This window comes from Lepisosteus platostomus, unplaced genomic scaffold (genome assembly GCF_059453375.1).
Source record: "Lepisosteus platostomus isolate fLepPlt1 unplaced genomic scaffold, fLepPlt1.hap1 Scaffold_79_H1, whole genome shotgun sequence".
Lineage (NCBI taxonomy): Eukaryota > Metazoa > Chordata > Actinopteri > Semionotiformes > Lepisosteidae > Lepisosteus > Lepisosteus platostomus.
In genome coordinates this window covers 1-12,024 of record NW_028291691.1, presented here as the reverse complement: position 1 = coordinate 12,024, position 12,024 = coordinate 1, and the positions used below count along the sequence as shown (strand labels likewise).

Here is a 12,024-nt window from a genome sequence, read left to right as displayed (position 1 = left end):
GCTGAGGCAGAATGCCTGTTAACAAAATGTTTTTCTAAAGGGGCCTCGCACTCTTTTCCAAGCAATGGTCACCATCCCCACCGAGTGTCACAATGTAGTCATGTCCTAGGACATCACCTGTTAGTCTCCATTTGTCTGCCACCAACACTTTAGGTTAAGGGGTCACAACCGCACCCCAAAGACCAGAGGAGCCGTTGGCGTTCTGGCGGCACAGATTGGGCTGAAGGTGGGGCGCTTGAATCTCGCTGTTGGAGGCCGTCTGAAACTGACCCAAGCCTTTCCCTTGAATTAAATGTAAATAAATAAATGAACCCCAGATGCACATGGAATCAATCACGTGTTTCCTTTGAGCCGTTTCAAAGACTGCTCCAGAGTTTACCTTGCACAGATGCGCAAAGATTAATGATGGGGGTGCACGCTTCCAGGCGCCTTACAACTGTAGGGACTGATTAGAGACAATTCGTAGCGTGTGTTCGTTTCCATATACGCCCCGTGTTGCAATGGTAGGATGAAGTCAAATACGGCTTGGACGCGTAACGGCATTCTATCCAACTGCAGGACTTGAGGGTTTTTTGTGCTTTGTTCTGTTTTCGTTGACATCGCATTCGTAAGAGCGTCAAAAAAAGGCAATTCCAGCATCTAACACGAATAAAAGGGCTATTGAAACTGCAGGGCTGCGCAGCTTCTAAAATCCTTGCACACAATTCTACGTTATTGTTACTTCCTTCTTTCTGTCTAACAAAGTTCCCTTTTCCTGACCGGACGGGGAGACTTTATCATTCCAACTTGAAGCCAGCCTTAAGTCCTCTGAGGCGCATTTGTCTGCTAGCATGCATTTTGTGAAAGTTTTTTTTGTTGTTGTTAAACGGAAAGCGACTTTGAAAAAGGTTTCCGCCGCTGCCCGGCACTCTATGTTAGACTGCATCAAAAAGGCAGTGGCGGCGGCGGCGGCCGAGTGGTTAGGGCGATGGACTAGAAAGCCATCGGGGTCTCCCTGCGAAGCTTCGAGTCCTGCCGCCTACGGTGTCGTCGTGTGTCTGCGCAACAAAGGAAAAGCACCTGTTTTGCTTTTCCCGCAACTTTTAAAACGCGAATGATCTGGATTTCTACATGATTGGCTCTTAAAATGTGATCTGATCTTCATCTGACACATAATAATAAATAAAGACAGTCTTGTTTAACAAACAACACACACAACATTTTACATTGTCAATTCAGTTCAAATCAATGTATTTCTATATAGCACCTTTCACAACAAGGTTGTCTCAAGGCACTTAACAATGCAAGTTGTTAAGAGCCTTGTGTCTAATATGCCACTTAGGTTACGTGCTGTCTCTTTGAGGCAAATGTTTAAATCCTCTGAGTTAAGTGCTGAAGTTATAGTAGTCCTATCAGTATTGTTGCCTCCGATCAACAGATCCTCAGTTTTCTCAGAGTTGAGTAACAAAAAGTTTTCACACATCCAAGTCTTTCCTTCATTAATGCATTTAACTAAAGTGATAATAGAAAAGTTGTCGTTTGGTGTGAACAAAATGTTTATTTGAGTGTCATCAGCATATGAATGAAAGTTCATATTATTTTTTCGTATTATCCTACCTAGCAGCAGCATGTAGAGAGAGAGAGCAATATTGGCCCCGGCACTGATCCGTCTGGTACCCCAAATTGAACTGGTGACGTTGATGAAGCAGTACAATTATTAGATATTTGAACATAATGAAAACGATGAGTAAAATGTGAAGTAAACCACTGAAGGACGGTTCCAGATAAGCCAACCTCAAACTCAAGCCTGTGTAACAAAACAGAGAGGTCAACCGTGTCAAAGGCAGCTCTAAGATCTAGAAGCACAAGCACTGTTGCATTCCCCACATCAGTAGCTAAGAGAATATCATTTACGACTCTCGTTAATGCAGTTTCAGAAAGCAGACTGAAATTTCTCAAGTATATTATTTGAATCCAGATACGATTGACATTGGGCAACAACTATTCTCTCAAAACTTTTAGATTGAAATGGGACCTTTGAGACAGGCCTGTAGTTGTTAAGAACTTGTGGATCCAAATTTGACTTCTTAAGGAGCGGTCTAACAACCGCTACCTTAAATTGATCAGGTACAACGCCTGACGCAAGCGATGCATTCATCATACTAATTATAGGTCCTGCCAGTCCTTCGAGGGAATCTTTGACTAGCTGAGTGGGGATGGGATCTAGCGAACAGGTGGTTGACTTTGTCTTACGTCTGTGTCCATGAGTCCACCATAAGAAGAAATCTGAACAGGAGCGGTGATCATGCGAGGTCACCACGGAGGAAACCACTGCTCTCCCCCCAAAAAAAACCACCACTGCCCCTCTCAAGTTTGCTAAAGACCACATGGATGTTCCACAGCAACTCCTGGAACAATGTTCTGTGGACAGACATGACAAAAGTTGAACTTGTTGGTAAATGTGCACAGCGTTATGTTTGGAGATAACAAAACACCGCATACCAACTCCAAAACCTCATCCCACCTGGGAAACATGGCGGAGGCTGTACGGCTTGCAATCATCGAGGGACCGATGAATTCCAAGATGTATCAGGAAATTCTACAGCAGAATGTCAGGGTGTCTGCCTGTGATCTAAAACTCGAAAGAGGCTGGGTCATGCAGCATGACAAAAACAAAGGAGTACATCAACAACAGAGTGGCTGAAACAGAAGAAATTCCGTATTTTGGGATGGCCAAGTAAGAGTCCTGACCCCAATCCCATTGAAGTGCTGTGGCGTGATCTGAAGCAGGCCGTTCAGCGCAAGACATCCCAAAAATATACATGAACTGAAACAGTTTTGCATAGAGGAATAGGCCAAAATACCTCCTAACCGCTGCTCAGGTCTGACCAGCCGCTACAGAAAGTGGGGATTGAGGTTTTTGTCATAAAGGAGGTTCCACTAGCTCCTTAATATAAGGGTTCACGTACTTTTTCCATCAATGACCTTGATTGTTTAAACCATTTGGTCAATAAAGAAACAGCAATGTCAAATGTTGGGCGTGTGTTGTTTGTTAAATCAGACTCTCTTTATTAATTATTATGACTTAGATAAAGATAAGATCACATGTTAGGAGCCATTCATGCAGAAATCCACATCATTCCGAAGGGCTGTTTACAAAAGTTTTTCTCCCAACTGTATGTGAGAGAAAAGAAGAGACGCTCACTGAGTAAGGTGGGGTTGTAGCTTTGCAAATCAAAAGGACATTTGTACGCTCAAAATGGGACAGGAGCACCCCAGATGGTACTCAAACCCACAATCCCTGGCTTAGAAGGCCAGTGTCTTAGCCATTAGGCCACTGCGCCACACTGGGTGAGGTCGATCATGCTGATGAAGAGCCAGTTTTTTTTCCTTTGCTTTTTCAAAGGGATCCCCAAAATTAGGGAAGTTAGGCAGCAGAAGGTTTACTGTGACCTGAGAAGGACCGGCATCCAATCACGGTGGTACACACACACACGCTCTCACTCATCTGAGCTACACGGCTACCAAGATGATCTCAGTTGCGCCGAGCTGGTACGGAACATATTGAACTCATCGACGGCGAATTGTCTCTCAGACAGGCTTTTCACCTCTGAGCTCCCTGACTGACAGTAATCAGCTAGGTAGTGAAACAGTCAGCTGCTTCTAAGCCTTAAACAGCTGCATCTCGGCGCTTCCACAGAGAGATGATTTGAAAGCCAAACATCGCCCATTGGGAACACCTTACTATCACTAGTTTAAGAGACTCTTAAGGTCTTGCAGAGGTGCCTGTCTAATAGCATGCGCTTTGCAAGCTATAGGTGTTTAGGCTGAGGCAGAATGCCTGTTAACAAAATGTTTTTCTAAAGGGGCCTCGCACTCTTTTCCAAGCAATGGTCACCATCCCCACCGAGTGTCACAATGTAGTCATGTCCTAGGACATCACCTGTTAGTCTCCATTTGTCTGCCACCAACACTTTAGGTTACGGGGTCACAACCGCACCCCAAAGACCAGAGGAGCCGTTGTCGTTCTGGCGGCGCAGATTGGGCTGAAGGTCTGAAACTGACCCAAGCCTTTCCCTTGAATTAAATGTAAATAAGAAATGAACCCCAGATGCATATGGAATCAATCACGTGTTTCCTTTGAGCCGTTTCAGAGACTGCTCCAGAGTTTACCTTGCACAGATGCGCAAAGATTAATGATGGGGGTGCACGCTTCCAGGCGTCTTACAACTGTAGGGACTGATTAGAGACAATTCGTAGCTTGTGCTCATTTCCCTCTATTCCCCGTGTTGCAGTGGTAGGATGACGTAAATTCCTGCTTCGACACGTAACGGCATTATAATCAAGTGCAGGAGCTGAGGGCTTTAGTTTTGTTTCGTTTTCCATGGCGTTCGTAAGCGCGCAAATCAAAGGCAATTCCTGCGTCTAACACGAATGTAAATGCTTTTGAAAGTGCAGTGTGGTGCAGCTTGTAAAATCCTTGTCCACATTTTTGGTTTGTTGATGTTTTTTCTGTCTGCCAAAGTTGCATTTTGACATCCGGACTGGGGGACTTTATCATTTGAACGTGAAGCCAGCCTTAAACCCTCTGAGGCGTGTCTGTCTGCCGGCACGAATCTTGTGAAAGGTATTTTTTTTAACGGAGAGCAACTTTAAAAAGGTTTCCGCAGCCAAATCGCAGTCCGTGTTTGATTATAGGAGGAATGCGGCGGCGGCGAGCTCGCATTTGTCGTGCTCGAGTGGTTAAGGCGATGGGCTCGAAATGCGTTGGGGCTTCCCCGCGCAGGTGCGAAACCTGCCGACTCCGGCGTCTGCCGCACGTCGCCTTGTGCCTGCGCGGCAGAGGCGAAGTGCCGCTTTTCCTTTCCTGGTACTATAACAACGCGAAATCGCTTGGACCCGCTGCCATGGAAATCAATTCTTCAGATAACTACACATTTTGCGTTCGCACCTCTGGTGCTCTACTTATGCCTTTGAAAACCTAATGAATAAAGCTGAAAGAACCGACACGATATGTAGGTGCTGGTAAAGCACGCAGTAAAGAACTGTTAACAGCAAGGGTTTCAGTGGGTTAACTGAGGAGAAGGCGTGATCGCTAATTGTTGACTTTTTATTTGGTGTTAGAAACACTCTTACTGTGCATGATGTGCAACAAATGTAGCCACAGAAATTGCATCACGCTTTCATGTATGCTATTGCAGACACCAACGTTGCCTAGATAGAAAACCGAAATAGCCGTGGGTTTGCTTGCTGGTCTGAAGGATCTCTCTTCGAATCTCTATCATTTGTCAATGGAAGTAAAAGGCGCTGCAATCTCATACGTTCAGAATCAAACCCGCAGCTATTGTTCGACTTTATTTCTTGACTAATTACAACTGAGTGTCGCATGAGCAGTTACATAAACTTGTCCGGTATATTTGAACACAAATGCCGTTCTTCAATTAAAACTAACAGTACATTGTCAGGGACATTCAGTTCTATACAAACAAGAGACAGACAAGAGAATATTTCTACCGTTCATGTGGACTACGTGTTGACTTACTGATCGGAATAATTGAAAGGTTCGGGCTCATAGCCGATGCAGTGCGTGCTAATTAGAACAGCAACGCTGAGCTCTCAGCACCGTACTGAGCCCAGGTGTTTTTCTAAAGCTGTCAGGTGCAGTTCATTTACATGAAGGAAATCTCTTACTGGGTACGATTACAATGCAGTAAGTAGCACAGACTACTTAGGGAGTAGCCCCATGCGTTTAAAAACGACCCGAGCCAGGCAGGAGTCGAACCTGCAATCTCCTGATCCGTAGTCAGACGCGTTATCCATTGCGCCACTGGCCCTGGTGTGACACTGCAGGACTGTAACCCAGTGAGATGAGCACTGCACCTAGTAAAATATTACCCCCGGTCCATTCTTTTCCAAAAGTGAGAAACACCTGTTTTCTACATTTTGTCTGTTTTAAAACCATATCTCTTTAAACCAAACCAAGAGTTTGTCTTTTGCACTGATATTCTGATTCATTTCGATTTCAAAGAAAAAAAAAACATTATCTTCCAAAGCATCATAAAATTGTCCATTCTTCCAGACTCTACTTCTCTCTTGTAGTAGTACAGCAGACCTTTCCAGGTGAGCAGATCACAGAGTCCGAAATATGCTTCCTCCACCAAGCAAAGTACCTGAACATGACTCTGTCTTCATAAAAGCGCCCCTGTAATAAAGAAATTAAATCCGAAATCAAGAGGGCAGTTGCCTACTGAAGTTCAAGAAGTCATCAATTTTAACCCAGCAACACATTAAAGGCTGCATCTATACAAGTACGATTCTAGAAATGCTCACCAGATTACGTTTTAAGAAGGAACTGTGCCTCAGGTTCCGCCGAGATCTTAACTCGGATGGCAGGATTCAGAGTCCGGAGTGTGGACTGATGGCGCACGGAGGGTCCATATACTGTGGATCCCTCAGTGATCTTCCGCGTGTTCAAACCGCCAGCGTGTGACTCCCCTGTCCCTGTGACCTCATTGCTCTGCTCTCGCCTCTGTGCAGCTGAGCCCGACTCATGGTAAAGTGGAAAAAAATATGCCCTCATCGTGGGATTTACTCTGGATCGAGGATAGATGTCACTTTTTTATCGTTGAACAGGATGTATGTGATGTGGCGACTAGGTTCAATATTGTATCCTTTTAAAAGATTAAGGACTGGGGTGAGCGTGATTTACCACCCTTTCAGCTAAGAACCCGACATGAGCACCGTTTAAGCTGCATAGACTCAGTCGTTTAACTCTTCTCCATTAGCAGGGTTAAGGTTAAAGAAAAAAAACATTGCTGACTTCTTTTTTTTTGCCAGCCGCTAGCGCTGATTAGCAATGTTTGTATTTCATGTTTTGCAAGTTCCATCCATTTTAAGAAAAACAAGTCGCGTTAAAGACAGGAAATGAATACTTGCATTTAATTAAGTCTAGCCGTAGGCGGTTGTCTGTAAGGACCAGTTCTGTTCGAGAAGACAGAACAAAGAAGGCACCACTGGGATTCGGACTCAGGATCTCCTGTTTAAGAGACAAGCGCTTTAACCAACTAAGCAACGGCGCCCCGGTAGTGTTGTCCTTTTGCAGCCACTTGGACACACCACTCAGACACATCTGCATTCGGTGTGTGCTCCGCCTGCTCGCTGAGCAAGTTGCCACCTTTACATACAATAGCAACATCGACACCAAGAGAAAGGATGACAAATGGCTTTTATCTGGAACTTTTCATGTCCAAGGAGCTCAATGTGCTTTCTGTGTACAACAGGGCCACTGAACTCCACAATGGCCACTGAACCACAGCAGTGGCTTGCTGGCTTGACATCTCCCAAGGAAAATGTTGAAATCGCATGTGGAACAGGAAAAGGACCCTTGAGTACGAGGGAAAAAAAAGAAAAAGATCATCTGGAGCGCGCCAACCCATGTCTGGACAGCCCAGTTTCATCGACGAGGTGGCCGAGTGGTTAAGGCGATGGACTGCTAATCCATTGTGCTCTACACGCATGGGTTCGAATCCCATCCTCGTCGCTCTCTACGTTTGATGTTGGCTCTCCTTTTGTTTGCTCCAGTACTAGAGCCTTACATTTTCTAGCGGTGGCTGAACATGGTATAGTAGGCTAACGTTGGTATCGAGCAGTGGTAGTAACAGTATTTACGTGCCGCTGCTGCCAAGTGGCTCTGGGTTGAGACCGCGTTTTCACTTACTTGCAGCACAAACGGAGAAAGCGATTTTTGACAGTCTCTCGAGAGACTGCGCTAGGTGTTTAGGGATAGACTTTGTCAGTTCCCCCTGGGATGATGGCCTCTCAAATAGTTTGTGATTCCTCTAGACGTTTATACAGTAGAAGCCTGCTTCGTGGCTTAAATCCAAGCTAAGGAAACGAGTTAGAGGTCTGATGCAGAACTGCGAATTCAATGAAGGGGAACACTACAGTACATTGCACTGTATGTGTGAGGAAAGCTGCCCCCTACTGTTCCTTGTCGACCGAACAGAGGACTGTAAAGGATACCGCCAAGAAACTTTAGGATGCTGGTTGGAATCCAGCTCCAAAGAAGCCCCTTTGGGTGTTATGTAATCAAAAAGTAAGAACAGAGAATCTCCCTTTGATCAAAAGCGCAACAGAACTGTTTTCCGTGGAGCAGGTTTCAGACCCGTAGACCTGTTTTATTTGTAGGGCAGGGCGCATTCCCAAACGCGAATCTCCTGTTTTAGAAATGCTTTGGGCGGCGTGAAGTGAAAATAAGAAGTGGGCTCCAGATGCACATGGAAGCAATCAAGTGTTTCATCCGAGCTGTTTCAAAGACTGCTCAACAGCTTTCCTTTTACAGAGGCCCAACGATTAATGATGGGGGTGCACCCTTCAATGTGCCTTACGACTCTAGGGAGTGATTGAGACGATTCGTAGCGTGTGTTCATTTCCCTCTATTCCCCATGTTGCAGTGGTAAGATGACGTAAATTCCTGCTTCGACACGTAATGGCGTTATAATCAAGTACAGGAGCTGAGGGCTTTTGTTTTGTTTCGTTTTCTATGGCGTTCGTAAGCGCGCAAAACAAAGACAATTCCTGCGTCTAACACGAATGTAAATGCTTTTGAAAGTGCAGTGTGGTGCAGCTTGTAAAATCCTTGTCCACATTTGTGGTTTGTTGATGTTTTTTCTGTCTGCCAAAGTTGCATTTTGACATCCGGACGGGGAGACTTTATCATTTGAACGTGAAGCCAGCCTTAAACCCTCTGAGGCGTGTCTGTCTGCCGGCATGTATCTTGTGAAAGGTTTTTTTTTTAACAGAGAGCGACTTTAAAAAGGTTTCCGCAGCCACCTCGCACTCCGTGTTAGATTATAGGAGGAATGCGGCGGCGGCGAGTTCGCTGTAGTCGTGGCCGAGTAGTTAAGGCGATGGATTTGAAATCCATTGGGGACTCCCCGCTCAGGTTCGAATCCTGCCGACTACGGCGTCTGCCGCACGTCACCTTGTGCCTGTGCGGCAAAGGCGAAGTGCCGCTTCTCCTTTCCTGGTACTATAAAAATGCTACATCGCTTGGTCCTGCTTCCATGGAAAGCAGTTCTTCAGGTAATTCTACTCTCTTACCAAAGCTGTTAGGTTCCTTTCCGTGGTGAGATGGGTTGTCATGCAACGCTGCCACATAGTGCCGACAGACAAGTGTGTTGCGGGAGAAGAGAAAAGTGTTTGAAGATTTAAGAGTGTCTTAGGTGGAGCCAAAATCAAGTGTCACAAATGCAAGTGGGAAGATTTCCAATGTTTAATATGGTCAAAATAAGCGGAAGTTACCAGCTGGTCCGGCACAGTCTGCCATGCTTTTGTCATATACTGTAAAGTGGTGTGGAACTGGGTGTCGAACTGGAGCCTCACCATTTGCATATGTGAGGCTCCAGTTATACATCGAGTGTCACATTAAATGACAAAAATGAAGAGAGTTAAAGCACCTGGAGAGGTTTTCTTACAACTTTTGAGCTGACACAGTTTTGGAAAATGTTTCCTTCACGGTGCACTGAACAACATAGGCAGCCAAGAGTCTCCAAAACAAAACAGAATGGACAGATAGGAGAAAATTCCCACTCGTCCTGAAGTTCCCAAAATCCAGCACTGAGCGTAAACAAAGTGTCTAAGTAGCGTGGGAATGCTAACCCTAACCCTAGCTGGAGTTTGAGCAATCCGGCACTGAGCGTAAGAAGATGAGTCAAAGTAACGTCTAATCGGATTAGTTTCCTTAGAGCTGGTTCAGAGTTTGCTCAAGAGTTTACCTTTCACAGATGCGCAAAGAAGAATGTTGGGGGTGCACGCTTCAAGGCGCCTTACAGCTGTAGGCAGTGATTCGAGACGATTCGTGGCGTGTGCTCGTTCCCATGTACCGTACGACCCGGGGTGCAGTGCTAGGATGACGTACAATACCGCTTGGGCACGTAACGGGGTTATATGCAAGTGCAGGACGTGAGGGTCTTCGTTTGTTCGTTTTGTTTTGCTCTGCTTTGCTTTGTTTTGCTTTCCATTGCGTTGGTAAGAGCGTAAATAAAAAGGCGATTCCTGTGTCTACCACTAATGTAAGAGCTATTTCAAGTGCGACGTGGTGCGGCTTTTCAAATGCTTGTGGGCATTTCTCTGTTGTTGATTCTTTTTTTGTGTGTAACAAAGTGGCATTTTCATGTCCGGACGGGGAGACTTTATCATTCCGACATGAAGCCACCCTTAAGTCCTCTGAGTCGTGTCTGTCTGCAAGGCTTGTATTTTGGAAATGTTTTTTTGAAACGGAGAACGACTTTGAAATAGGCTTCCGCCGGCGCCTCGCGATCCAGGTAAGATTGTAGCAAGAACGCAGCGGCAGTGGGGCTTGCTGTAGTCGTGGCTGAGTGGTTAAGGCAATGGACTAGAAATCCATTGGGGTCTCCCCGCACAGGTTCCAATCCTGCCGACTACGTTGTCCGCTTTCAGTCGGTGTGTTTCGGCACAAGCAAAGAAGCGCGCCTCTTTGCTGTTCCTGGTGGTTTTAAAACGCCCAATCGCTTGTACCCGCTGCCTTAGAAATAAGTTCTTCAGCGTCCGCAAATGGCATTTTGCAGCTGGAAGCAGATGTCGACGCGTTTTGCACAGAGCACCAAAAAAGCGTCTTTTTTGAAGGCCCAGGCACTGAGCATTGGTGGTTCAGTGGTAGAATTCTCGCCTGCCACGCGGGAGGCTCGGGTTCGATTCCCGGCCAATGCAGTGGCTTTTGCAGCGAGCGGCTCCATCACTTGCATCCCCTTGCAACTCGCAACTGAAAACCCACTGAAGCTAAGCAGGTGTGAGCCAGGTCAGTACCTGGATGAGGATGAGCTACAGGGAAAAACAAAGCTTCCAGCTGGAAGCGGTGTTAATGGTGCCGGCGGGGGGGCGCTCACCCTGAGGTCTGTGCGGGTCCCAATGCCCCAGTATAGTGACGGAGATGCTGTGTTGTAAAAGGGCGCTGTCTTTTGGATGAGATGTAAAACCGAGGTCACAGCGCTCTGTGGTCATTCAAAATGACCACCAAAACCTTTGACAAAAGCTCTTGGTAATTGATGGTCTTCAATAATGCTTCTCCTTTAGGTACATTTTAAATCAGCTGAAAAATGCTGTGAAATGGGGGGGCACTTCAGGCCAGTGTAGGATTTGGGTTACAAGAACCATGAAACTGCACGAGAAAGCCCGTACACTGATTACACGGCTTTCTATTCAAAGGAGGACAAAAGAAATTCCCTGAGTTTGATTTTTTGCAGCACAGAGAGGAGCACTGTCGTGAGGCTGGTTAGCTCAGTTGGTTAGAGCGTGGTGCTAATAACGCCAAGGTCGCGGGTTTGAGCCCTGTACGGGCCAGGTCTAGGTCCAGGTCCCTGTTTGTGAAACAGGCAAATGACTGTCTCAGGGGCCCATTCCTCATTCTCAAGACACATGTATGCAGTATGTACACCGTGCATTGAGCAATAGGGACTGAATACACCACAGGTAAGGTTAGAAGTCATTCTGAGGTGCCACATGTGAGGGATACAGCTAAGCATCCGAAATGTAGGGTTTGAGACCCTTCAGGAGTACTGCATCCTTTGAGACAGACCCGTGCATGTTAAACAAATGATCATTTCTTTCGGCATTAGGGACTAAATATACTAAACGTATGATGCTAAAATGTTATTTTCACATATATTAATGTAATAAATGATTGCTTATGCTTTATAAACAAATCTAATTAAAATAAAAGCTTACGTTTTGTATTTATCTTGTACCATAGAACATGATTTGCTTTGTATTTCAAGCCCACAAAGTGTCCAAATGTTCTATGATCATTTCTTTCAGCATTAGGGACTAAATATACCAAACGTATGATGCTAAAATCCTGAAAAAAGGATGTGCTCCATCTCGTCAGTAGATTGGATTCCAAAACTGATTTGGGTCAATATACATTACCTTTGAAATTAAAGTACAGTCTACTGTAGGGAACCATCAACTTAGAAAGCATTGGCCTTCCCTGGGGGTCAGGTAGGTGCAAAAGATAAACCTTTATCC

General features: G+C 45.6%; 4 non-coding genes across 4 annotated transcripts; 3 read left to right on the top strand and 1 right to left on the bottom strand.

Moving 5' to 3' along the window:
- Window positions 1-5,740: 5,740 nt before the first annotated feature.
- Window positions 5,741-5,813, bottom strand: trnar-acg (transfer RNA arginine (anticodon ACG)). The gene has a single exon. It is a non-coding gene; the product is annotated as a tRNA-Arg (tRNA).
- A 1,624-nt stretch (window positions 5,814-7,437) lies between these two features.
- Window positions 7,438-7,519, top strand: trnas-gcu (transfer RNA serine (anticodon GCU)). Its single transcript has one exon. It is a non-coding gene; the product is annotated as a tRNA-Ser (tRNA).
- Window positions 7,520-8,862: 1,343 nt separating this feature from the next.
- On the top strand, window positions 8,863-8,944 carry trnas-uga (transfer RNA serine (anticodon UGA)). The gene has a single exon. It is a non-coding gene; the product is annotated as a tRNA-Ser (tRNA).
- Window positions 8,945-10,639: 1,695 nt separating this feature from the next.
- On the top strand, window positions 10,640-10,710 carry trnag-gcc (transfer RNA glycine (anticodon GCC)). The gene has a single exon. It is a non-coding gene; the product is annotated as a tRNA-Gly (tRNA).
- Window positions 10,711-12,024: the final 1,314 nt, after the last annotated feature.